Source organism: Cnephaeus nilssonii, assembly GCF_951640355.1.
Source record: "Cnephaeus nilssonii genome assembly, chromosome: 10".
NCBI classification, from domain to species: domain Eukaryota; kingdom Metazoa; phylum Chordata; class Mammalia; order Chiroptera; family Vespertilionidae; genus Cnephaeus; species Cnephaeus nilssonii.
The window spans coordinates 57945732-57972405 of record NC_137081.1 but is presented as its reverse complement, the minus strand read 5'-3'; the positions used below and the strand labels follow the sequence as shown (position 1 = coordinate 57972405).

At 38.0% G+C, this 26674-nt stretch overlaps 1 protein-coding gene across 2 annotated transcripts in view; it reads left to right on the top strand.

Moving 5' to 3' along the window:
• The window catches only part of GPD2 (glycerol-3-phosphate dehydrogenase 2), a 143869-nt gene that overhangs the window by 79791 nt on the left and 37404 nt on the right, over window positions 1–26674 (top strand). The window lies entirely within an intron of this gene.

Genomic DNA, 26674 nt, shown 5'->3' with positions numbered 1-26674 from the left:
TATTTCTTTTCTGCTTGGATTTCTACTTTGTATCTTATGGTTGGTTTGGTCCATTTTCCCTCATTATGAATTTGGGCCCCACCTTCATGTCATTTAATATGTTACATGTTTGCCAGTGACTACTTGCCTTATGAATATATTATAATGTTGAAAGGAGCTGAGGATCTGTTAGGTTTTCTAGATGAAACCTCTATTTTCAAGGGGTTAGAAACCTAGAGAAAAATGCCCCCTGGGCTGAAATTGACATGTTTGTAGTTTGCACAGGACACAATTCTTGAACATATAATTTATGATGAAGGTGGATGAACATTGCATTTATTAAACCAACCCCTCTGTTTTTATTGCTTATTTTATTGTTGTTGGATGTTTTCTAATAGTGACATTATTTAGTATCCATTTGCCATGTGTTCAATGTTCATTTTGTGTGTGAGCAATATAATTTTGTATACTTTTATTTGAAGGAACTCTCCACTTATATTTCCAGATGGACCACAATACAACATAAAGTAAAACAGGAAAAGCCATTTATGAAATTCTTTATAGTTTTAAAGGGTGTGTGGAATTAGCAAATAGTCCAAAGGTGTTTATTTACAAGGAAATAACTGGATATAGATATTGTATATGTTCAAAAAGTCTTAGAAATTTTGTGACACAATAGGTTCTATAGCTCAGTGAGTTTTTTAAATCTCCATTATGTGATGTTTGTATTTCATGTTAGGTATCTAAACTCTTAGTGAGAAAAAAAATATATATTTAGGAGGCTTTGATATTTATGTTACTTCATATTATAGGATATCCTCAAGACCATCCCACCTCCCCCCATTGTTAGGTTTCTGAATCGACTTGGCTACCTGTTAGGCTTTCATGTGGGAATACAAAAAGTGTATGTGCAATGGGGACAAACTCAAGAAAATGTCCTAGGAGCAACATTAGGGAAATGTTAAGGGTCTTAGACAAACATTAAAAGCTAGAAAATTCACAGTTGACAGTGCCCATCAGTATGTGAACACCACGGAGGGTGGGGGGCACTCACCTACACTTTTGGTACCCTTGATGGAACCTGTACGTTAGGGACAACCTTAACTGTGAATTTGCTTTCTCAGCATCAGACCCTAATGCTAGTCCATTGTAGTTTACTGCGTAATTACATTGAAGATGGTTTGGTCCAGGAGGAGTAAGACGGTCCATTCTACTCATCCTGACGTGGAAGTATTGTATTCTTTGCCTCTTACTGCTAATCCCTCCTGCACAGACCCTCTAGACTTGTTCATGTGAGGATGCTAACTACTTTTACTGTTTGTTTGTTTTTGTTTTTAATGTGTGCATATCTGAGTCTCCTTAAGAGGATTCTTAGTGGATATCATATCTGATTTTGTGGCATCTTGTCTTATGTTGGCTTTAATATTGTTATGAATTATAAATTCTTTTTTCAAATGTTTTTATTGATTTCAGAGAGAAGGAGAGATAGAAACATCAATGATGAGAGAGAATCATCAATTGACTGCCTCCTGCATGCTCCCCCCTCTCCACCCCCAACCCCACCCAGGGATTGAGCCCAAAACCTAGGCATGTGCTGGGACTGGGATTTGAAACGTGACCTCCTTCCTGGTCCATGGGTTCAACCATTGAGCCACAATGGCCGGGCGAATGAATTATAGATTCTTAAAGGGAAATCTATGTCACATACGCAAAAAACACACACACATGACCCTATTAGAATCAAGGGGATCAAAAATTTCTTTACTTTAGAATTGGCTTTTACAGTTTGTTATAGGTTGCAAAATTGAGTTTAGCAAAGATTATCGAAAAACTTAAAGATCATTATGAAAATAATTTCATGTTGACATTTGAAAATTTATTTTAAAATCTTAAGTCTTGAATAGAAAGGGTAAAAATAATTATATTCTGGTCCTTTGAAATAATTTTCTTTTAATCCTTGTTCAGAAATGATACAGGCCCAGCTGTGTCACTCTTGAGAAATGATATAGGCCCAACTGTGTCACTGAGTCGTTCAGTCGTTCAGTAAGTTAACACAAGAATGTGAACCAAAGTGTAGTTCTGTGGTTTCCCAACTGTGCTCACAGATAGGACAACTCCTGTTTTACCCAACATGGTGATGAGCAAATTAAATGTCAACATGGAAATCAGGTACAAAAGGGAGCAAGCATATAGGTAAAGGAATTAAATGCAGTAAATATATGCTCAGAGAAAGGAGGGAATGCCTTACCCCTTGATCAAAAAATAACATCAGCATCCTGTTACCAAAGTATTTCAGAGGAAAAAATAACTTCCTGAACATTTACTTTTGCAAACAAGGTCTAAAATTGTTATTTATAAGATAAACCTTTCTTAACAAGAAAAAAAAATTTTTTCCATAACTAACCATTATGAGAATGTAGTAACAGTCACCCAGATGGTTTCAAAATGCATTTGAGCTTCTTGAAATAACTTTTTTTTAACTTAAAAAATAATTTATTGAGGTGAAAGTCGCATAACAAAATTACCATTTTAAAGTGAACAGAAGTAATATTTATACCTCTCATCTTGGGGGAATCTTGATTATGATAAAAAAAAAAGTGGCACAAGTAATTGAAAGAACTTTTAAATGCTACCAGAAGTTTTCTGAACGAAAAACTCTTATTAGTGATACATTAGACAGCTACATCAGCACCAATGAAAAGTGAAATGTAGGCGTGTGGAAATACAGTGACACAGACTAGAAAACATTGCCATTCACTTGGACTGATGGCTGAAACAGTCTAAGGTTCCTTCCATACTGAGATGTTGAGCTGAAGATGTTCCCTCTGAAGTATGAAATGTACAAAGGTAAAAAAAATTTTCTTAATTACTCATAAAGGCATTTCATCCTAAATAAATAGGGATGGCCATTGCATATGATTAAGGCCAAATATATTCCCTCCTCACAAGTTCAAAAGGTCATAAAAGTAATTCCATATTTTTAAAAATGTAGTAATTATAGTGGCTGTGCTCAGCAAAGGTATGATCCATTGCCATGTTTTGTTCTTAACTGCTGAAAACAAACTCACACATATAGAGGAATAGCTACCTTTTCCTTTTTTTTTTTTTTTCAGTGCAGACAAAGTAAATGTCAGATTTCTCAGTAAAATCCATATGAAATGAAAGTTGGAATACGAAGTGACATACAAGCTTGTATTTTCTTCTTATATTCTGTTAGAGAAAACACAGTCAGCTCACTGGATTTTTGACTGAGACATGTCCGAGTATTTCCTATCTGCTCTTTGCCATCTCCTACCAAAGAGCTATCAGCTGACCCCGGCCATGGCCGTGACCACTGGTCAGGGGTTCACCAGATAGAGAGTATGTGACTGATCCAACTCTCCTAAGTCAGCGAGAAGTGTTGAAGGCCTGACAGGCGTGGGTGACTGGTCCGGCTGTGAGATTAAGTGAACCAGCTGTGGAGAGGAAGCAGGTTTCCTCAGCGCTTTATTTTGTCTTCCTCTGTCAACTTCTATCTTCCTGTTCCCAGAGGAGATCTTTGATGCCATTCCTCTTGGACTCCAGTCATCCGATTCAGTGCACAAAAAGTGAGATATAACTAAGAATCATGAAATACTTAAAACCATTAAATTTCTCCATTAGGGTTTTCTAAGATACAACTGGAGAACAAAAATACAGCTTTAATTTTTTTCTTTTGAGAGTCCAGTCATGGACACAGAGAATTGTCTGTTATTTCCTACCTGATAATGCCCTCAAGTATTCCTTGTGCACATATGAAAACAGCAACCTACAAAAAATTGCATTAGCTTTCCTAATGTAAATAAAAGTTGGTTATATCCATGTTTTAAAGGGGGAATTAAAACCTAGGTTTTGTTAGAATATTCATTTTTATTCCAACGTAAAACTCACAGCATACAAATAGATGAATTCTGCTGGCGAGAGAGCAAAGCTAATTTAATCTCTGGCTCCCCTGAGGTAAATGTAGTTCATGGTCCTGCCCCCGCCCCAACCTCAGCTATAATCCCTGGCTCCTGGAGGTAGGGATGCACTGAAGTGAGGAAAATTCTGCAGCAGGATATAATGATCCAAAATGACAGGGACAATAATGACAATGAATTTCATGTCTCCCAGTCATGGGCTGGAGATGCTTGACTAGGCTGACTTATACAATTAAATTGTTACAGGTACAGCAGGAGATGCAGTTAGCTGTGTGCTTTGGGGAACGATGCCTCTGGCAAGAGGCATATTGTGGCATTCAGACTCTTTTGTTAGGAACAAACTATTGCTCCTCTAGGCATGCACCTGCAATTGTACACTCGAATAAAGAAAGCCCGGGTTAAAGACAAGTCTTTTAAGGTGCTGATTTTATCTGCTTTGAAAGCTTTAAAAAATTAATTATCCAATAACAGAAAGGTGATATTTTTTGGTCTTATTGTTTTTTTGTTGTTGAAATCCTGGAACATAAGTCAAATCTAAAGATGGTGCCTTTAATCCTCATTTACATTATATGCAAACAGCATTGTTGAACTAATTGGGTGTCATCTACTTTGCATATGACAGACACATTAATTTCTTCAGAGGAATAGAAATAGGTTGAATAAGTAACTGAATGATGTGGATTTACAAACAAAATATCAGTGCTATTATGCAAGTTTGGCTACCTGCTTCTTATTGCAGTTCTTATAAGTGTATCGTGACCTCTAAGGCGGTGTGAGTGAGCCTCATGGGTGCACAAGACCATCCACTGCTTTTAAGAAGAAGATATTAGAATTTCTACTTAGATCTACTTCTATCAATATCAGAATTCCTACTTAGATCTATTTCTATCAAATTCCATATAAATGCCCTTTTATAGCCCAGCCTGTGTGACTCAGTAGTTCAGGAGGTCATGGTTTGATTCCTGGTCAGGGCACATGCCGGGGTTGTGGGCCCGATCCCCAGTAGTCCCCAGTAGGGAGGGGGTGTGCAGGGGGCAGCCGATCAATGATTCTCATCATTTATGTTTCTCTCTTTCCCTCTCCCTTCCTCTCTGATAATATATATATATATATATATATATATATATATATATATATATATACACACATATATATATGTATATATATATATATATATAAGATAAATTAAAATCCTGTTATATATGGTTCAAATGTCTATAACATATAAGTACAGGAATATATATACACACATAATAATACAGACATGTGTTTATAAATAAACATCCATATTGAGGTTATATGTTGACATTTACTATACTGTTGTAACACTCGACTTAATTTTTCTTTTTTGAACCACTGGGTTGGTAATTTGTCATCATGTTATGTTTTGGTAACTGACTAATTTTACTCTTATCAAGATAGATGTATTCAGTGAGAAGAAAAATTCCTCTAGAAGAGTAAACATTACCAAATCCCTTTCTTCATTTCTCAAGGTCCAATTTCTAGGGACTTTGATGGAGGTGTCTAGGAAAAAACAAACCCAAAATCTATTGACTAAGAGGGTTTACTATCTTGGGAACCTCAAAATTATCAAAATATGGCATGATAGATTAAGACTTACTTATTGTTTTTATTTCCATCCTAAAGTAAAGATATAATAAATTTATTTTAAAATGTAAACTTCTATTTGCCAACAGTTTTCCAGGCTCCTTTTCAGATCCTTATTATTGCACATACTGAGGTTTAAATTTGCATAGATATTGATACATACAAAAGACTATAACACACACACACACAGAGTCTTCATTTTTATCTTAGGTAAATATTTAAGAATTGTTGTTTAGTTTTATTTTTAAACTTTGTAAAAGTATAATGTGATCAGTCATATAAGTTGATATAAACACTTTGGAAAACAATTAGGCCCTCGTAGTAAAGTTGAGCATGCATATGATACCTTGTGATTCAGTAATTCTCCTACTAAGTTTATGCCCCAGAAAAGCTTACAAAGTGTCCACCAGGAGATAAGTACAGAAAAGTTCATTGCAGCACTGGGTATAATTTCAAAAGAGGAATAATTCAAACATCTACTAAGAGACAAATGAATAAATATCTTATAGTGTAGTCATAATATGGAGTAAAACACAGCATTGAAAGTGAATGAATAAAGCTGAAGTGAACAACACAGAAGAGTCTTAGAAAAAGAATGTTGAAAATGCCACAAAAACTTGTCTCACAATTGTATCACAATCATACTTGAGAACTGCTTTCCACAGTATTGTAGTGCAGTTGAAATAATAATATGGAAACAGACGCCTTAGGTTTACAAACTTTATTGAGTTTTCAGCCCCACATTCCACATTTATGACTTTTAAGTTTTTTTTTGTGTGTTTTTTTTTTTAAAAATATATTTTATTGATTTTTTACAGAGAGGAAGGGAGAGGAATAGAGAGTTAGAAACATCGATGAGAGAGAAACATTGATCAGTTGCCTCCTGCACACTCCCTACTGGGTGTGTGCCCGCAACCAAGGTACATGCCCTTGACCGGAATCGAACCCGGGACCCTTGAGTCCGCAGGCCGACGCTCTATCCACTGAGCCAAACTGGTTAGGGCTGACTTTAAGTTTTTATAATACCTAACTCATAGGGTGTTTTGAGGTTTAGATGACTTAATAAGTGTAAAATAACATTATAGAACATTATTCAGATATTAATTGTTTTATTGGGGTCAATTTTATGGGTAATCTACAGTATATAAAATTCTTCTTTTCATGAAAATGTTCCAAAGGGAAGCATCAGTTCCACTAATGTCCCTTTATACATTTAAAATTTGCAGCTTTCCCCAGATAATTCGTAAAACATTCTTAGGAAAAAGGAACATGTTGTGCAGATAAACATGTTCCACGTAAATATATAATCTTTGAAATTTAAGAGTTAGAAAACACACATTCTAAAAGAACTTACTCTAAAAATTTCCACCTCTTAGACACTGATTTAAAACACATTTATTTTAATAGTTCTCCTTGCCCATCTGCAGTTTTACACATATATTAAATGTGTAATTTTTATCTTGAGTTCCTACTATCAATTTTCCATTGTATTTCTTCACTTGTTTTCTGTGAGTTACATAAATGAAACTGACATTATTGCTCATATAGCAGGCATTTTTTTTTTTTTGCCCCCGAATGTTGCCTTTTTGCTATTCAATCTATCTGGATACCAACTAATGCTAAATGAAGTTTGACATGTACCCCTAAGAAACAAAACTTATAAATTGTGGCTTCAAAGGAAACCTTGAATAAATAGGACACATTTGTGTCCACCCAGGCTAACATCTAACATATGGTTTAGCTTCCTGATGATGAGACAGAGCAAAATAGCCCCTAGGAAAGTATACAATTGTTTATTGCTCATTTGACTAGTATGTATTAAATACCAGGCTTTCATTCTCTTATAATTAGTTCTATTAAAGAAAATGAAAAGCACTAAAAAGTAGATTTGATCAGGTGTAGGATACTGAGATAGTAGTCATCCATATTATGCTCTGTATATAAAGGCTTAAAAACAGTGCTAAATTCACCAATAGAAGGGTTTTTATGCATAGAAGTTGTTTGAGTATGTAGTTCTGGTGTATTTATGTAAGTTATCTACTTCTCACTGTTGCTAGTTGACCCTTTTTGAAAAGATGTAGGATCAAAGGCAATTGCTCTTGTATTACCCATTCTCCCCAGTTTACTCACTCACCCAAAATATATACTAGTATTTATGGAGCTCCTACTATTTTTCAGACATTGTGCCTGGCATTAGGGCCAAATGCAGTAAGGACAGAGTTCTGAGCTTTCGGGTTCTGAGAGAGTTCACTGCATGGATGCCAAATCTTGTGCCAAACACGTGGTCCCCACTACCAACAATGTTTTACATTTGTAGAGTAGTGTATAGTTTTCAAACCATTTTTCCTCCATAAATTATGTTAGTTGACCCTGCTCAGTATGTAGGCTGGAATGAGATATTATGATCCCTGTTTTAAAGGAGAAGGGTATCATAGCTGAATATTTGGATCAGTATTTTGGATATGTGGGGATGTGAAAGTAATTTTTTTTTTCTTGGCTAAAAAGAAAGAGTTTTTACAAGGTATGGATTATAACATTATGGCTTCTTGAAGTCTGTCATGTACTTTAACAAAAAACTGCAAATGTAATGAGATTAATGAAATGAACTTCCCATTTCAACACGAAATCTCATGGTTTACCTTCATCTATACTCCTATCTACTTCCTACTGCCCCCAGATATTTCATCCATGAATATTTTAGTTTGTATCTTTAAAGGACATTTGTTCTTTAAAATACAACCACACCTAAGATGTTTGATAATAATTTTTTAATATCAGGTCATGTACATATGTTCCCTGTAGTCTTCTAACCTTAGTCCTGATTAAAAAAAATAAAAATAAAAATCAACCTGTAAAACAAACAAAATCTTATTTAAGGTTCATATATATCAATTCATTCCTTTTACCTAATAGGTTTTCCATGCCTTCCTTTGTTTCCTTATGGTTTTATTTACCAGTTTGCTATATTTCTTGGTCACTGGTAGTTAAGCTTGTTCCATTAATCTGTTGCTGCTTAAGCCACCCAAACTTAGTGGCTTCAAATGCCAGTGTACTCTCAGTTCTGAGGATGGATGGGCTCGGCTGGGTTTCTCACTCAGATCCCTCTATATTTGCAGTAAGATGGCAGCTGAGGCTGGAGTTTTTCTTAAATGTCTAGCTTCTGGGCTGAGAAGGCTGGAACAGCTTGGGGGCTCCTCATCTGTCTCACTGGGGCTTTTCTACACGGCCAGGCTGGACTTTTACGTAGTCAAGACTTTTTATGTCGTAGCTGGCTTACCCCGATATGAGTGTACCAAGAGACCAAGGCTTAACTGCAAGTCTTCTTCTGACCTTGGAAGTTATAGTGCCACTTCTACCACATTCTGTTAATTACAGTGAATGAAAGGGGCAGCAGTCACTATACTCATTGCCTAGAGAGGTTAAGAGGTTACAACATGGTATTTTCCTAACTCTCTTTCCTTCTTTATATGTTGGATTTCTTATAATGTTCCTGCATCAATTCTTTGCCTACCTTGTTACATTTTGTATAAAATGTCTGGATAAATGCTTGAGTCTTTCCATTAATTGCTAGTTTTTAAAAAGAAAGAGTTGGTGTTCCAGTATTCTCCAAATGTTATGAGAATTTTTTTTGACTACCAACTACACTCATGATATAAAACTTATTTGATGTGTGTCAATTCATTACATGTTGATGTTCAAACTGTCCTATCTCTGGCCTGTGGGCACCTCCTCAGGTCGGCCCTTTTAATATGCCGTCAGTGGTGGATGATGACTTCTGTGTTACCTGGTAGCACAAGTTATATCCAGGCTCTTCTTGAAACTTTCCTGCCCTAGACTTGGAAGCAGCCGTTTCTTCAACAAGCTGTGATTCCTTCCTGTGGGAGATGGTCATCAGAAACCAAAATCACTTTGCTATGGATGTTCATTGCTACTGATTGGTCATTATTTTTAGGCCTTAGAGTAGAAAAAAATAAGAAAAATGTTTTGTTTAAAGAAGAAAAACATGCCCTGGCTGGGTGGCTCAGTTGGTTGGAGCATCGCTCCCTTCACTAAAAAAAGGTGCTGGTCTGACTCCTGGTCAGAGCACATACCTATGTTTTGGATTCAATGCCAGTCAGGGCACCTGATTGATGTTTCTCTCTCACAGTGATGCTTCTCTCCTCTCTCTTTCTCTTTGTTATACATATCCTCAGGTGAGGATTAAAAAGAAAAAAAAAGAAAAACATGATGAATTCTTAGACATAATTCCACTTTAAATTCAGGAGTACATGCCTTTTATTTAACCTCATCAGTCATATCTCTAAAAACATCACTGAATGCAGTTCAAGATTTTTGTTGTTGTTCTTATATGCCGGCCAATGAGGATATGTAGACAGATTACTGTATTTTAAAGCTACTTGACATAGTTCCTATTAGTGTTTTTATGTCACTAACTCAATATAACAAATCAATTTAGTTTTGCTTTAGATCATTAATAATTAATAATTTATTATTTATTTATTTATTACTTCAGAGGGGAAGGGAGAGGGAGAGAGAGAGAGAGAAACATCAATGATGAGAGAGAATCATTGCTTGGCTGCCTCCTGCACGCCCCACAGGGGATTGAGCCCACAACCCCGGGCATGTGCCCTGACTGGGAATCCAACCATGACCTCCTGGTTCATAGGTCGATGCTCAACCACTGAGCCATGCTGGCTAGGCAGGAATTTATTTTTTTAAAGCTGTGCTTTTGCATAATAATTATGTAAAATACAAAGTTTCAAGGTAAAAAGTAAATATAAACACTATTCAAATAAGGCTAGCTTCTCTTCCTATTCCCTCTACTGTATTCCCTTCTTCTTAAATATAAGGTTTTTGTTTTTTAAGAATTTTGGTATATCTTTTCATTGTATGTATGCATGTGTATGCATATCTGTATATTGTATGTACAATTGTGTTTGCTCCCTTACCATTTCTTAGATAATATTAGTGCCTTGGTTTCTCCCCCTCCCCCCACCCCAGCTAACAGTGGGTATTTTATTCCATAGTAGTATAAGGAACCACAAAGTTTTGAAAAGATGAATTTAAAAGCATACAAGACCCCAATTCTACAGAATTAAATTTTATTGCTATGTTAGCTGCTTGGATCAATATATATCCATTAGTACAGCCTTAGCCATCAGTAAATAATACTTTCAAGTTATTTTTCTTCTTATAAATGAAAATAAAATCTTTTTTTCTTTGGACACTACAAAACAATGGCACATCCACTACATACATTTATTTATTTGTTTGTTTGTTTGTTTGTTTAAAAACATATTGTTATTGATTTTAGAGAGGAAGGGAGAGGGATAGAAATATTAATGATGATAGAGAATCATTGATCAGCTGCCTCCTGCACACGCGCTACTGGGATTCAAGCCTGCAACCCGGACATGTGCCCTCGACCGGAATTGAACCCAGGACCTTTCAGTCCGCAGGCTGACGCTTTATCCACTGAGCCAAACTGGCTAGGGCCACTACTTTTATTGTATAGACTTTAAAATTAGGCTGTGAGTTGCAAATCCATAATTTTATCATTATATAAAACATGCTCTGATTTGTTTAAATTTGCTGAAACCTAGTTCATATCATCTGCTTGTGTTGAACGGCAATCTGCTTAGTCAAACTAAATGCTCATGTTAATTATAATGATTTTAAAAAAGATGGGTCTGTTTTACATTAATACATACAGTTATATACATAGTAAAATCTTATTTTTTTTAATGGTACATTTAAACATATTAGACATGAAACTAATTAATTATAGTTTACAGTCAAGGTTTAAAACGTTGAGAGATTTTAAGCTTTTGTTTTAGAGACGTTAGGAAAACACATGCTCAAGAACTATAAGCCATATTTAAATGTGCTGCACATTGAAGCTTAAGGTAACTATGCAATATGTTTGTCTTAAAGTAATTTTCCTTCGGAAATTTGATCTCATGGGTCATATTTGGAAAAGCGGGGAGTGGGAAATATTTGCCACTGGAATGTGGGAAATAGGAAATAAAAAGCTAGAATGATTTCTTTAGGAACTGATTCTCTTGCTACTTGATTGAGTGACAATATAATGTCTCATGTATCTGTTGGCAGAGTCTCTAGGTGCCCACTGATCTATCCACTCTCGTGTGTTTTCTAACATTCTTTTGAGGGATTGAGAGTCTTTGCTCAGATAAAATTATTTGAAAAAGAAGAAACAGAGAAAAACAACAACAACAGTAGTCAAATCCATTTGGAGTTTTGTATACACCACGCAGCAGCTTTCTTAGTGTTATGTGATTCCAGGCTGGTGTCTCACCTCACAGGAAATAGTAGTAATACAAACATCTCTTCAATAAAAAAGTGCCACACTTTAGTTTCAATATCTGTTCTACAACCAACCTTGGTAACATTATATAGAAAAACTGTGAAAAAAAATTATTGGTACATAGTTCTTATAAATAGACCTAACATCTTGGTAGATTCTATTCTCTGGAACCAAATGGGCCACTATTTTAGATTGTGAATTTCAAACTGGTTTCATTATTACTATTAATACTTACTCATATCACACTTCATATTAATAAAGCACTGCTTAGACCATCATATCTGCCCACAGAAAACGTGAACCACACAACACCTGCTTTAAAAAAAAAACCCCTCAGTTCTGCCTATTAAAAACACACACATCATAACTGACTTCCCACACAACTTATATAGCTGCTGCTCCTTTACTATCTAAAACCAAATAGGTATTCTTGCATTCTGGAAAAACTGTTACCAATCTGTAATTTGCTACCTATTAGGAAGAATAAGTCTTTTGAGCAGAACATGATAAAAAACACACACTCAAGAATTAGATGAACAACTATCAGATTAAGAACAAAATCAAATAACTTGTACTTTATGTCAGTAATGATTAATACATAACCCTGAATTAACTAGGGATAGGTAGCACCAAAGCCTCTCAGTAAACCAGAAGCTCCGTATTTACCAGGAGTTTTAGATCCTTCTAACTTTAACCTGATGGCTGCAACAGTGAATGCACTGTTTCACTTCCCTTCACAGAGGACAAAGTCTGGCTGAAATCGAGCTGAGATGAGGCTCCCAAGGCTTCTCTTTCTCTCTCGATAATTTTCTCTGTGCAACGCCTTGTACCTCAATAGCTACCTCAAGCTGTTTTGGTAGAAGAAGGGGTACAAATACATGATCATTATTTACATGATCAAGATTTACAAATTGGATAAATTCACTATCACCCCTTAAGGGAATGAAATAAATTCAGATTTTCTTTTTTAGTAGTTGTCTCTTCAAGCAGCATTAAACACACACACACACAGAACAGTACATGCTAGTAACAAGAAAAAAGTATTGTGTAAAGTAAGATTAATATGTATTTTTACATTTTTCCTCTATTACTTGTATATTTCTTTTTCACACTTTCGGGTAAAACTGGTGTCTTTATGATCCTTAACCTTTTGCACTCGGATGTCGAGTGTGACGGTTATTGAATGTATCAATAATTTGAAATATAAAAAAATCCAAATAAATAAGTTTGTATGAAAAGAAACTCCAGTTTTTTATTCTACTGCCAGGCTTTGTAAAATCTGGGGTATTTAAAAAATTAAGTCCCGAGTATAATAAAGGAATCGAGAAAAAAGCAAGCGAGTGCAAAGTATGACTAGAGAGAAAAACGTATTTCTCCATTCAAGTATATGTATTTTTTATTTAAGTAGCAAAAAATCCTATTTAAAAGAAGGTAAGCATAAACATGATTAACATAAACATAATGAAACAAACATACAATTTTAAATAATATTTGAAGTATATAAATACCTAGAAGCAATTAAATACCTCATCCACTAAAGATTAATTTTTAAAATTTGCTACATCTAACCATCTCTTTTCCGCACCCCACCTCAAATGTGAATAGAATTAACTCACCCCATACATTTGAATGTAGACAAAATTTGTCTGAAACTTGGCTTCTCCCCTATTGGTTATTATTAGTAAGTATCTCTATTCTGCAAGCCCTTGACTGCCTCTAAGTGTTATTGAGGGCCTCTGTGTGCTGGGTGGTTGTCTATGACCGAACTCCCCATCCCCCCCAACCCCCGCCTCTGTGCTCCTCTAGATCAGATTTGGAATAAGTACCCTTCCCTCATTTCATGTCTTATTTGAGCTACAAACTGCAGACTATTTTCCTTTCTTAATTATCTTCGAATTTTGGCATTTTAGCCATTTTCCACAGATACTGAACTTGAAATTCTAGAGACACCAGAGGGCCTGACCCTATCAACTCTCTTATTAAAATTATTCTGCTGGCTGCAACAGCAGTTACTAGTTGAGCATAACCAACAAAATAATAGGAATTAGAAGGCTAGTGAGTAAGAGACAGCTTGGGGAAAACAATCTCTGATTTCCACTTTACCACCAGTATTTGATATACAAATCATGCCTTTTCTAGTATTGGACAGACCACATTAAAGCACGTTGCCATAAAGTTTTCCATACTCACGATGGGAAGGAGCTGTAGCATCTTGTGTCAGTTTGGAGTCTGTGTGCTAGAGCAGCTCCTTCAGCGTGGGCCACCTACAGTCAGCCTAGGGGTGTGTGTGTGTGTGTGTGGGGGGGGGGGGGGGGTTGTATGGGGGGCGGGGATTGCCACCTCTAATCTTTAAATGGATCCTCTACCTCTACTGGAAGGAGTGTTTCCCAGGGTTGAAGAAGCAGCAGCCACTGAACATGGAGTGTTGAGTAGGTGGCAGCCACTCTCATTGCTTTCAGTTTTGATCTGTCCAGATAAGTAGGAGACCTCCAGAAAATTCTGGGCCATTGCAGCATTCTTGGCTCGATCCTGATGGTCTCTGTGTGCATAGATTGGCTTAATCTCTGAAAAGGAAGTAAGGAAAGGCTGAGCAGTCTTATTTTCCCCCATCAGCTCTGGAGCTGTGAGATCTGAAGGAAGGTTGGAGAATGGTTTGAAAGAAGGAATTGCATTTTCGTTTCATATTTTTGCTGATGAAGTTGCTGCTCCCCAAACTACAGGGCTTCTCTCCCGGCCTGTGTTTCACCTTCCAGCCTTTTAAAGTCCATTAAAGAGGCTGATTCTGTCAGTAGGAACTCAGGTTTGGATCTTAAGCCCGGAGTTGGTTTTGTTAAATCTACCCTCCCAAAGCTAGTGAAAAGTCCCAGGATGTAAACACTGCTGAACTTCCTGTTGTATGATTCTTGGGAGGAAGTTGACTAAACGTTGACATGCATTACTTCTGCATTGAAGTGTGCCTACTAGGGGTCTAGGCATAGGTTATATATTGCTTCAGTTGTGTAGACTCTAAATATGAATGTTTATATTTTCTAAGGGTTTATTTTTCTATGTCTCTGTATTAATTCTTCTTCAAGATTGACCTTTATGTATTAGTCTTGGGAAGTTTGGAATGATTATAAGGGAAGCAACACTTTGCATAGCAAGATGAAATAATTTATAGTTTCATATCTTTCTAGATGGGATAGTATTCTTAGTTTTTTAAAAAATATAACTAGCAATTTTCTTTATTTATTTATCTCTTCAGTAACCATATACTAGCACCGTGCATATAGTTCATGTGATCTGTCTTGGAGATGCACAGACTAACATAATGTGATACCTTTCCTCAGAAAGTTATTTGAGTCTTAAAGCAGACCAATGACTTTCAGTAACGGTGGGAGTTCTATGAGAGGCACACACCTAGAAAAGCTTCCTAGGTATGGAACACTTTGCTGAATTGTAAGAATGAATAGTACAGCCAGGTGAAGTCATTGGAGAGAATGTGGAAAGGAACATTGTGGCCAGAGGCAAGCAGGCACATGGAAGTAGAAGCAGTTGTAGATAGATCTTGAGCAGAGGGGGGTGGAGAGGTGGGAGTAGCAAACAGGACCTGGATTATGGAGGGACAGCCATGCCACACAATAAAGGGTTTATTTTGAACTCTGCGGGCAGTGGGCATCCAGTGAATGAAAACAGCATTTAATGCAGGGAACTCAGAACCTAGGGAACATATTTAGGTGATTAGTAGGAGGTGTTTTGGATGAGATTTAATGCTAATTTGAAAGAGCCCAGGCCGAGAGAGAGGTAACGGCACAGGAAAAAGAAGGCATGACGTGGAGCAGTATCCTCTCGTTGCTTACGTTTCCTGGACAACTCCAGTGTCCACTGACTAGATTTTCTTATTCTGTGATAGTTAGCTTAGCCTTTTTAGTTTTCTGTCTGCTCTTTCTAGTCCTTGTTAAGTCTTCCTCAATTTGGAAGTGGATTAATAAATTAATGTGAAGTGTTTTCCACACTTTTTAAAAAAAGGAATAATCTAGATTTTTAAAAACTTTAGTAATGTGGGCTTTAAAAAAATCTGTAATTGCCCAACTGGTTTATGTCAACATTTTGGAAAGAATATCAGTCTTTAAAATGGCATTAGAGATATAAATCCTTGGGGGAGTGAAGGATGCCTGGTGCATGCTAATTTTGTACTTATCCAGGTGCAGGAGAGAGAGGAGTAGCCAAAGCTATAGATAGAACAAAGGGATGTCAGTTGCAACCTGGTCTCAGTTTGGGCTTAGCTCTCTACTCACTAATCCCATCTCAGAACGTTATTGGTTTATTTATTTATTTCTAACCTGTATCATATTAAGATCTTACTTTGACAAATCGCATTTTGATTTATAGTCTGTGCTTTTGGCATGTGCTTTAATGGCATTAGCCAACTCTAGACACATACTGAATTCATTATGTACCTTATGTATGTAAGTAGTAATACTTCCTTTTAATGAACATACGGTCACATCAAAGTGCTGTGAGGTTGTTTTACAAAAGCGTATTTGTGCAGTGCTCCTCGGAAGTTGGAGACGTGTGTTAAGCTGAAGATTAATATGCTGTATTTAAAGTTATATTTTAATGGAGTAACATATTATAATTTTGCTCTCTTTTTAAGGCAAATAGACTGTTATAGTCTGGGTCTTTTATTCACATAGCAATAACTCAATAAAAGTCCATTGTATTATGTTTATATGTATGCCATGTTTTAGGCTCCAAAACTCTTAGAACTAAAAATTATTCAGATAATAACTTAACATGTGCCATCACAATCTCTGCCCAGAGGGAAACTTACACTCTTAGGAGATCTATATGCATATATAAAAATCTTAAGCAGCCTGGCTGGTTGTGGCTCAGTGGTTGAGTGTTGACCTATGAACCAGGAGGTCACCGTTTGATTCTTGGTCAGGGCACGTGCCCCGGGTTGTGGGCTCAGTCCCTAGTAAGGGCATGCAGGAGGCAGCCAATCAGTGATTCTCTCTCACATTTGATGTTTCTATCTCTCTTTCTCCCTTCTTCTCTCTGAAATCAATAAATATATAGTTTTAAAAAAATGCAACAATTTCTGGATATTCATTTTGTATCCTGCTACTTTGCTGTTCATTTATCAGTTCTAGTAGTTTTTGGTGGAATCTTTAGGGTTCTCTATATAGAGTATCATGTCATCTGCAAATGATTTATTAATTTTTATGAAAAACAAAGCATCATGTAGATTAGTTGACTCACGATGGCTGTTTAAAAATTCCGTTAGGGCAAACATATTTGAATCACCAAATTATGATCAGGATTCTGCTTAGTAAATAGCAAATTTGAGCAGAAGCAATTGGATGTTATTGTAGCTTCAAACAATATCAGTTAGAAATATATTTGTGAAGTGAGCCTGAAGGTTTGTTTTGCATTGAAAAAGAATTAAATTCTTACTTTTCTGCCTCTTTTTAGAGTTTCAAGCCCCCCAAAATGTTTTGTAGTAAACATTGAATCTGGATGGCTCAGAGATTATTCTGATAACTGAGAAATGTTAATGACTTGGATAACAGATTAAAGACCGTCTCAAAGGAAGAGGGAAGGTAAATTAATAGAAGGAAATCTTCATGAACCATAATAGCTTCATTCTTTAAAAAAATATTTTTATTGATTTCAGAGAGGAAGGACAGAGAGATAGAAACATCAATGATGAGACGGAATCACTGATTGGCTGCCTCCTGCACACCCCACACTGGGGATCGAACCCGCAACCCCGGGCATGTGCCCTGCCTGGGAATCAAAGTGTGATCTGGTTCATAGGCTAATGCCTCAACCATTGAGCCACGCCAGTCGGGCAAGAATAGCTTCATTCTTACAATGGTTCCAGTTTACTAGTGCTTCCCCATATGCTCTACTTGGATTAGTTCAGTGGCTCTCTAGAAGATTGGCCGAGGAGTTGGCGTAAACCCTCCTGTGCAGATGAAGAGCAGACTCTGAAGGGTAAAGCACGTGTCAGCCTGTGGCAGCTGCGTCCCCATCTCAGGTATGCCGAGTCTCCAGGCCCAGTGCTCTCCCTGGGCTGCGGCGACTTAGCCAGATGTTCATGTCAGTGTGATAGTGCACATTTTTTTCAGACAATCAGGACATCGCACTCTGGTCAGGCTGATTCGATAACAGTTTGATAAGGCGTGGAATCTTTCTGTGATTAGGGAGAGAGATTTGATAAGATACAGACAGGACTGGCCCTGCAACTGATAAAGGTTCTCCGAAGGCTGCTCCCACTTAGGATTCCCCGGCTGGTCCTGAGCACACGCTTCCGTGTATTTATTATGTAGCTCACACTCGGAATCACCCCTGGGGCAGGCTGAGCCATTCCAGCAGGTTTGTAAAAAGTTGTGTGCATGCACTCACACACAAATGAGGAGAGGAAGACGGGAAGGGGGTCCTTTGTAAGTGAAAGGACTCACTTTTGCCAGTCCTTTATGCAAGGTGTGTTACTTTCAGAAAGGCTTCATTTACTTTGAAGTAGATTCTTAAGTTTTCAGTTGGTTTATTTGAAATTTTGTGATTGCAACTTATAAAACTGGGAGAGCCCGAAGGATCCTGCGTGATGATAAAGTTCCACTCGGTGGCTCAAGCAAGGAGGAAACTGAGGCACAGAGGTCGGACTTGCCCAGATTTTCCGACTTAGGCAAAAAAATAAATCTGGCTGGCCCTGGCCGGCTTGGCTCAGTGGATAGCCTAGGTTGCGGGATCGATCCCCAGTAGGGGGCGTGCAGGAGGCAGCCAATCAATGATTCTTTTCTCTCATCATTGATGTTTCTAGCTCTCTTTCCTTCTCCCTTCCTCTCTGAAACCAATAAAGAAATATATTTTAAAAAATCTGGCTCATGTAAGGAGAAAAGTGTCTTTTAAGAGGACATTGAACAACAGGCAGAAATAGGGAACGCTGAAGACAATTGAAAAATAAAGGACCAAAAATGTTTTGCAGCAACTAAAGCCACAGGCAAAATCCTGTTCCAGAAATGGAACTTCATTGGAGACTTTAGTGCTCATGGCCGTACATCGAGGCTTGTTGTGCCACCACTGCTGACATTTCTGTTGCTGCTGCTGCTCTGCCTCCACCATCAGATTGGATTCCTGCGTCCCATGCTCTGGGTCACTATCTCTAGATTGATGTCTGTATTGAGAGCATCCAATTGCTGGTGCCAGGTTAGAGGCCTGAGTTTTTCCGTGCGCCTTCTTTCTCCTGCGGGTGGGGCAGACTGCCAGCCTTCAAGGCTTGCATGAGAGAGAGAAGGGGGGGTCAGATGCTGGGAAGCAACACCAAACAAACAAAACCCAGACAGTTATCTATTACAAAAACACATCCAGTTAATGACTGTTTGAAGCATTAGAATGTGAGTCTTTTGACTTTTCCTAATTTTTAGCAAGTGTTGATTTCCTTTGTAAAAACTGAAAGAGAAATGAAGTCCCCTAGATCAGTGGTCGGCAAACTGTGGCTCGCGAGACACATGCGGCTCGGGAGACACATGCGGCTCGGTTTGCCTCTATGTTGACTAATGAGTTTGCCGACCACTGCCCTAGATTAAGATTTGGTGATGCTAACATTTTGAAACACTCTGTTATCCTGTCAACACTGTTTTCCTCTGGATGGAAAAGCGTTCTCCGGTCTTCCTATCCTTTGTGATGCACGCTAAAGAATACCTTGCTTGTCAGCAGTGAAAAGTGAAGAAAGAGAAAAAGAAACAAAAAGAGCAAGCAGTTTTCCTGAAGTGCAGAGATGAGAGACTGCTGTGGCACATTTCCGGGGAAAGTTTGCTACATTTAAAAAATATTTTAGGCAACCATATCTGTTAATTACGGTGTAAAGTGGTCTTGACTTTCTAGTAAATTTTTTAAATATTTTAATAATGATAGTTAATATTTGTTATGTTGTAACATACATTGCCTGTCTCCTTATTCCTCATGTTAACCCTTGGTCAATCCCATTACTTTCCCCCCTTGTAGAGATGAATGAGAATCTTAGATGAAGCAACTAGTGTGAGGTTTCCCAGGTGCTGAGGATGGGACTTGCACTTATGCACACAGTCCTTTGAAAGAAGCTTGCAAATCTTCCTATAACATGAGGGAAACAGAGAGATAGCTGGAGCACTGTGTTTGGTGATATTTTAGGAAAACTGTGGAGGAAAGAGAAAGGACGTGTGCTAGGCAGTGGAGAGACTTTTTGGAACTCGAGACTTTTCCAAGTTAGACTATAATCTTGCTCTTGTAGCTCAGAGTCCTGGAGCAGCTGAGCCAGCCTGTTTAATAAATATTTGTAAAAGAAACAAATTTCAAGCATTTGCAGAACACCTTGGATTAAGAGGCCTTGTGTTCCAGACTGCAGTTTTCAGTAAAGCGAGACCTTTGCCCTCAAAGCCAGACATTCTAAGATGGCTTATCAGTGACTTTTGTGCATTTCACAAACAACCAAGGCAAATGACCTGTGGCTTCAGGCCACATGGTTGAATAGTCTGCAAGAGTCCCTCTAGTAGGTCATGCTTTCTGACTTTTCACCTCATTTCAGTTAATTGCTTTTGTCACATTGCTCCCTTCCCATTTTTCTTAAAAGTATAAAAGCCTACTTCTGGTTTGCGCTAGAGAGAGAATGAATTGTCCTGGGTAGTCATCGGACACGAGGGGGTCTTCATTGTAAACTGACATAGAACATTTTTGCACAGATATAGCTGATGAAAACCCAAACAATTCTGTTGTGTGCAGTTTACACGTGGTTATATTTGTTCAGCTCTAGCTAGATTTCTAAGTATCTGAAAAGTAGAAAACTTACTCTTTATTAGATTCATTTAAAACTTTTTCAAGAAAGGAAAGTCGTGAGGGAATAGAAGCTTTATGTGCTTAAATATGTCACGTTAAGGCACTTCACAATGTTTCGTTTATATGGGGCCAAAGACCACAGATCCACGCTGATTGCTAATTATTTAGATTGTAAATAGCTTATCCGAGAACTTAGGGAGAAACAAAAGAAGCATGAAGGAACAAAAGGCCCAGGATAATGAAAAGGATATTGCAAAGAGAAAGGCCGGGCAGAATTATGATGCAGGTCACATCCTGTACCTGTAGTTAATTGTACCTTTGTATTTAATAATAAAAATGATTACATGCTTAGTGCTAACACGTGCCCCTTCCTGAGAACTGTAGTCTGGATAAGTGACAGCAAATTACTCCAATTCATAAACTTTGAGTATTATGCTTTTGTTTTGAGTTTTACCAGTCTATTCTAGAAGACATTTCCTGGAAAAGTGTACATTAACCCAGGAAGATTTTAAAATTTAATTCCTGATAAGTATATTTAAAATATATGTGAGTACTTTAAAGTATGAGTAAAAAAAATCACTTTCCCAGCACTTTTTAATCAAATGGAGTTGTGTTAATACCATAGTTGCATTTCTGGTAGTTTATGCTTCGTATAAGCTTTGGATATAATTGAAAATTAGCAGTGATTACAGTTTATAGAAGGTGGTCTTGCTGTTAGGACTTACCTTCTTTGCATTTTCTCTACTTCTTGCTCATCTTGACCACTTTCCCTAACAGCCTTGTCTAAAATATAGCCCGACCCAGGGAGTTACTCCCCCTGCCACCTATTTTCCCCTTTACTACCATTATTGCAATTTTTAATAATCTTATTACTTTATTTTGGTTGATTTTTATCTGTCTTCCCCATGTGGTTCCGTAGAGCAGAGACGAGGGTAGTCCTATTCTCCCTCCTTGGTGGATCTCTAGTGCCTAGCATCATGCCTGGCTCACAATATGTACGAGGTCAATATTTGTTAAAGGGATCTGCCACTTGCTGTCCTAATCATACACCACACGCTTGCCTTAACTTTATCACTGGCCTTCTCTTTTTGCTTCTGTTTTCACCAGAGATTTTGTGATAGGAGACATGCTGCTTCCATTGTCTGGGTAGCTAGGTAGACAGACAATAGCCCCTTGATTTAGTGGAGAACACAGCCTTTAGTGGGGGTAGGACTGAGGGGTTGGGGACTGTTCCTAGAATCTCTGAGCCTTGAGCACATTTCCTTTATTTGACCAGTGATTATGTTCCATATTCATGTCCATTAACTCATTCATTCATTTGTTCAACAAATATTTGAATATCTACTAGGTAGCAAATGCTATGGTAGGTGCTGTGAAAACAAAATTAATAAGATGCTCTCTGTTCTTTTAGGAACATCAAAGCTCCCTAGGTCTGCAATGACTATTTGTGTGTCTGTTGTAAACCCGGTTCCTAGGATAATCCCTGATACATTAAAAGCATTGAGTACATGTTTGCTCAATTAATGAGTGTTCAATGCAAATGTTTAGAAAATAGTTTGTGCTGTAATAAATGTGCTTATAAAGTGCCATGGAAGCACAGAGGAGAGAAGGCTCTTGTGACTGATAGGAGCCAGGGAGGTTTGGTGAAGGAAAGATGAAAAGTTGAGTAGTGTAGAGGTAGGGCAAGATGTTTCATGGAGGAGGGACAACACGAGCAACAAGCCAGAGGTGTGAAAGCGCAGAGTTGTGTTTGAGGATGGGCACTGGGGTCAGCCTGGAGACTGAGGGTCAGTGAGAGGGAGTGGTGGGCATTGAAGCTTTGGAATAATGACCAATTCCCTTATTCAGATACCATATGCACTGAATAGCTCTTGTGGCACAAACTAATCAACTCACCACAATTTAGTTATAGCATTTTTACAGGAAAATGAATTGTGTCTTTTTTTTTTTTTTTTTGGTTATTAATCCTCACCTGAGGATATATATTTTTTTCCCTTCTTTTTTTTTTTTAAGAGAGAGAGAGTGGAAGGGAGGGGAGAGACACAGAGAGAGAAACAGTGCGAGACTGGGGCTGGGAATTGAGCCTGCAACTGAGGTGTGGGAATTGAACCCACAACCCTTCGGTATGAGGGCCAACCCTCTAACTACCGAGCAAAACCGGCTAGGGCTGGATTGTGTTCTAAATAGCCATCTTATAATGCAGTTTTGAAGATATAACCCATTGTTCAATTGGGACTATATAAGAAAATTGGTTACATTGCTTGTATAAGTTACCTATTGCCACAATCCCACACAACAAACAACCCTTAGTCCCCAGTAGCACAAAAACAATTAGGATTTACTGCTAATGCACTGGAGCAGTCGGGTTCTTCTGATCTTGTCTTGGGTTGGCTCAGAGATTTTTCTGCTCTCGGCTCAACTTGCACTCAGGTATGCTAGCTGGTGTAGGATGGCCTGGGCTGGAATGAATGACTGCAGCAACTTGCCACATGCCTCTCATTGTCCTACTGGTACCAGCAGGTCAGCCTGGGGCTGTGCTTTTCACAGCATTTGAAGAGCTTCCCTTTTCTTTTTTCCCTCACATCCACTGACATTCCATTGACCAAAACAATTTCACATGGCTGAGTCCAGAGTCAGAGTGGGAGGAGATGCTGTGAAGACATGTGGCAAAGGGCATGTCTGCAAGGAGGGGTGAAGAATTGGGACAATTTTTGCAATATACTACATAGCCCCTAAAGGCCAATCAAATCACGATTGCATTATAACTCCGTATCTAATGTAAGAACATGATTTCTGATTTTATTTTTCTGATTTACTTTATAAAGCACCTGTTTTTGGTCTTTATTAATGCTCATTCTCTTTTTAGACATATTGGGGCAAAGTCAGAGAAACCAGAAACGAAAAAATTGAAGTATTGAAAAGAGTAGTAGCTAGCTATTGAAGATCAGCCATATCCTCATTGTATATTTTCAGAGGGGCCACCCAACTCCTCTCCTTTTATAGGACACTGAAGCCCAGAGAAGTACCGAAACATGTGACCCAGTCATTCCAAGTCCAGAGCCACTCACCGATATGTCTTGTGAGGTGCTAAACTGTTTCCTGCACCCCTGCCACTAGCCATAATTTACTTACGGAAATGCATTGTTGTCACAATTTACTCTGAAATAGAGGTTCTCATTTTGAGTTTTCCTTTTTACATTTATTCATCATATGTATTTAAACCAGAATTTAGTCATCTCCTTACACACACACACACACACACACACACACGCACACACACTTCTTTTTACTCTGCCTCTATCTGCACTCTTCCCATTAGACAGGGAAACTTTAAATATAATGATTATATGAAATCAGCTTGAGTTTGGTAGGTTATTAGCCTTGAATTGTCTTTGTCTGTCTGCTAAGGAGAAGTTGCCTGAGAGGTCACTGTGACACCGTCAGTCTGAGACAATCTAGCGTGCCCTGTGCGTTTTGTGGGAAATGGGATGGAATCTTTGGAGAAGTATTCTTTCTTTCATACATCCTTTTCCCCCTTCCCGAAGTAGTGTCAGGGCACAGGGAAATGGAAGGAAATGTTCTCAACATTTCTTGTGGCAATTTTAATTGCTTATGAATTTTTTGGACAGGTGTTATTTTAATCAAGGACTATTTTTTTCTAACAATTAGACTTTCTGTGTGAATTCCTGGGTCTGTATTGATAGCTCTGTGCACTGTATATGCCCATTTTTTTAAAAAAAAATATATTTTATTGATTTTTTACAGAGAGGAAGGGAGAAGGATAGAGAGTTAGAAACATCGATGAGAGAGAAACATGGATCAGCTGCCTCCTGCACACTCCCTACTGTGTATGTGCCCGCAACCAAGGTACATATGCCTGGGACCCTTGAGTCCGCAGGCCGATGCTCTATAAATTGAGCCAAACCTGTTAGGGGATGTACATGCCCATTTTAAAGTATGCTGTATTAAAATAAGATTGTATGTAGAATTTCACAACACTATAGAATTTTAGATCCAAAGGATCAGGAAAATGCCAGGTAATTTGTTACCTAGGGATTTTCATATTTACTCATTCTTCATACCGTTTACACATTCAATGACTACTTCTCTTTTTCCAACTGTTTTGCATGATAACTTAGCTGCCAAACTTTGAAACCCTCTGAGTAGAGCAATATTGCTATGTCTCCAAAATATTTATACTTGAGGTCTATCCTATGATTACATCCTAAAATATTTTCCACCCAAAATATCTCGCACTAACCTGTGTGCGAGGCCACTGAGGATGAAGGCAGAAATCCTACTCTACCACCACTGACCTACATTCTGTTCAGTGGGTTGATTGAACATTTTGTTTTTCTAAACAAGGGAAAACAGTTATAGTTCCACCTCTTCTGTGCTTCCTCTCAGAAGCACTGCAAGTTCAGAATGTGCACATATGTAAGATTTCAAGTGCAAAAGGAGAGGAGTAGGAAACAGATTTTCACAGTCCCCGTCTGGGCGCTTGTGTAAGTGCCAATGTAAAGCTATTCGCTGATTAGTGAATAGTATGTTGCCTGGCTCTGAGGAAACAGATTGGAAAATCCAAACTTAATAAGCAGATCAATTGGGTGGGGGAGGTGAGATTGTTGTAGCACATTCCAATGACATGCACTGTTTGTCAAAAACTTTTTTCTCCAGAAATGAAATTACAGGAGGCATGCAGATACCTTGCAAAATGTCAGGAATGGGGGTTAGGAGGAATGTAGTTAAGAAGAGTGAAGATATACCACTTATCCCAGGAAGCATACACTGCAAGCATCTGGGTATCTCAGGGGACAGGCTGACTTTAATGTGGGTAGGGGAGGAGATCTACCCTGAATCCAAGGAGGGAAATGAATTCAGCTGAATGTCTGCAAAGAAGGGAACTTCTGGGTAGAGGTGTGAGCTCCCGGGCCCAGAGGAAACTCAACGTATTCATCAATTTCTAGAAGCTTATAATAACTGGATTTGCTTTCCCTGCAGAGTAAGGAGAAACTTGTGGGATAAGTCTTGAGGGAATCATACATAACCATTTCTCCTTTCATCCCACTTTGGGTTTAAGTTCAGATTTTACACATTTCTGGGTTTCCCTGCTCTCCTTAAAACTTCTTGCAACCAACTCATTGAGGTCTGAAGTTCTTTAACACTAGACAAAGCATTCCATAGTTAGAGATAAGACTGTAAATCGGTATACTAGTAGATGAGAAAGTTTTATAAAATTTATATATAATTATGAAAAAGTTAAATAATTAAGACTATATATCTAAGGCTATAAATAAATCTTATTTATTTGTGGATTTTGGCTATACTTAACACTTACTGGATACCTGTTCTGTGCTTGGTACTAACAAGAAAAAAGAAAGATGAACAAGTAAAGTTTCCTGACTTCCCATGACTGGAATGAGGGAACATGGCAAATCATACAGTAATTACAATGGGATGTAAGTTGTATGAGACTGGAGACACCTGTATCTCTCTCACCATTGGTTGTTCCCTGCATTTGTCACAGTGTCTGACTCATAGCCAAAGCTTATTGTTTTTTAAGCTGATGGATATATGGATGAATGTAGTATCATAAAGCTAATAAAAAAGGTTTGTACACACTATAATGGTGACGCAGAAGAAGGAATGAACAACACTGCCTTGGAGGGATGCAGAGAAGGGGAGACTTCATGGGGAGATGCTTGAACCAGATCATGAGAGATGAATAGGAATTGCCTGGAGCTTCCACCATGGTACTGCAGCCAGAAGAATGAGTGTGGGTGAAGGCAAGAAGTTGTGAAATAACACAGATGCTCAGGGATTTGCAAATAATTTCATAGTCCTAGGTAGTGAGAATAATGGGAGTAGAAATGTGGCAGATGAAGCCCTTCATAAAAAAGTGACGTACCTGATTCGAGTCAAAGCAGGTGCTGCTGGGTATCAGGGCAGGTGTGGAAAAGAAGGAGCAAAGGAACTTGTTTCCCCCTCACACTTTAACTGAGCTTGGTCTTGTTTACCTTCAAAA